A 2,078-nucleotide genomic window follows, 5' to 3' on the forward strand; every position below is an offset into this window, starting at 1 on the left:
TTTCATATTACCATATTCATACTACGCGAAAGCTGAACTAAAACATATACAATCGCTGTTATAACATAAACAATAATAATGGACGCCGAGGGCAGAGTAGGGTAACCAGGGTTACATGCTCCCTCAGGCGGTTATAGCCGGTGAAACCCTGACCTGGTAACCATTTCAGCGGGAGCTTACGCTCAGCCAATAGAGGTAACCAAGTCGGAGCCGAATGGCAATATGTCTGCTCATCTGAACTGTGGTAGAAACACAATCATTCAATAAAAGACATGGATATATATTAAAACATCTAAGAGTAAATTGCACAGTCCATTGAAGACAAATGACCAGACGGCCGTAATATCGTTCTACCTATTAACATCATCAAGTAAATCAACCATTCGAGCAGAGACCGAGCTCAAGAAATAACAATAGTCTGTGTTCCAAAAACGAATACCAGTACTTAGTCTGAGACGGTAACTGTGTATCATATATAAGCCACAGTAATACAATCCTCGGGTTTCTTAGCAAAGGGTTTCATTAAACAAAAACTAAAAAAAAACTAAATGCCTTCAGGAGACCCTGAGCTTGCGCAGGGGACAGACTCGAGATTCATTGCCAGAACCCCTGCCAAGTGAATGAACGAAACTCAGACCTTGACCATATAAAACCCTGTATGCATTGCTGTGGAAAGAGGGTTGGATGCTTACCTGTCGATGAGCAAGGCAGCTGAAAGAGGAACCCTTATTCCTTACGGTGAAAGGTTCCACACCTGCACGAAACTGCAATGGAGTTAGCACCATGCAACCCTGGCGTAAAACCTTAAAGAAATCCAGAGCAGAGAAATAAAACAAATAACCTTATCCCAGCTGCACCTGGGTTTTGTAAACCTGAGTACCATTACCTTCGAACAGCGATGAAGTCGAATAGAATGGCAGGAACTGCATGCCAGAGGCAAAAAGGTCGATGCAGCGGAGCACCATGAGGAACAAGCTACAGAGCTGGGACAAGGCGGAGAAAATGGAATGAGAGTTATGGCGACCCGGATGTGTAAACCAAGATATAAACCCCTCCAGATGATTACCGGTTCGTGGCATGATGTAAACCCTTGATCTGCAGGAAGAAATGACAACCGTTCGATTGCCGGTTTACCTTGGAAGTTTCAGGCGCGAAAAGTGACAAGGCCGAGGAGTCAGGGCCGTAAACTTTAATGTACAGGGCGCACATGGCAGTTTGCCATCTGCCCTTCATCTCCCCAAATGGACGATGGAGAATGCTTACACCTGGTTCGAGATTATGATCGCCGGACAGATGATCAACCCCGATCTCTCGGGATATGTAATAAACATACAATTATCAACAGTGACATTATAAAGATACATGTGCACAGTCAACGCATAACTTATCCCATAGCCCTCGTTGGTTATGACATTTTCATTTCCATAAGATTAATGTATAATTTAGATTGTATCATTAAAGTCATGATCACGAAGAAGGTAATGATGTATGTGTGCATGCGACTATAGGAATATATATGTTAAGCAATGATTATATCAAAGTAGTAATGCTTGTGTGATTATAAGAATTATATATTAAGCAATGTATATGTCATGGTAATAATGCTTAGGTGAACGTGAAAGTATTAACCATATGTAGAATAGTTAATATTGCTATGTTATAATAGATAAAAAAAAATTTTATTTGTGGAAGCGTGACAATTTTCATCCATTTAATTGAAAATAATTAAAATGATTTTTCATTATTTAAATTTAAAACTAATTTTCCTGTTTAAATTTCATTTAATAATTTAAAAAATATATATACTTATAAAATCATTTTATTTATAAAATTTTGAATTATTTGTGAACTTCACATGAAAAAGTTGGTTAACCGTTTATTATGAAATATAACCATAATTGAAACCTAATCCTACCTTTTATTTGATTTTTAGTTTGTAATATATCCATAATTAAAATATAACCCTACCTTTTTATAAAAATATATCCATAATTGAAATATAACCCCACTTTTCAAATCATAACCGTAATTGAGATATAACGCTACCCTCAAATTATAACCGTAAGTGAAATATAACA

At 37.3% G+C, this 2,078-nt stretch overlaps 1 long non-coding RNA gene across 1 annotated transcript; it reads right to left on the reverse strand.

The window, feature by feature from the left end:
* Positions 1-259: 259 nt before the first annotated feature.
* LOC149163640 (uncharacterized) lies at positions 260-1,002 on the reverse strand. Its single transcript, XR_016260635.1, has 2 exons — positions 887-1,002; positions 260-754 (listed from the first exon to the last, which is right to left on the reverse strand). It is a non-coding gene; the product is annotated as an uncharacterized LOC149163640 (long non-coding RNA).
* Between the last annotated feature and the right edge of the window lie 1,076 nt (positions 1,003-2,078).

Source organism: Pinus tabuliformis, chromosome 5_1, assembly GCF_031772625.1.
Source record: "Pinus tabuliformis cultivar Carrire ecotype Pingquan chromosome 5_1, CPIR1, whole genome shotgun sequence".
NCBI classification, from domain to species: Eukaryota; Viridiplantae; Streptophyta; class Pinopsida; order Pinales; family Pinaceae; genus Pinus; species Pinus tabuliformis.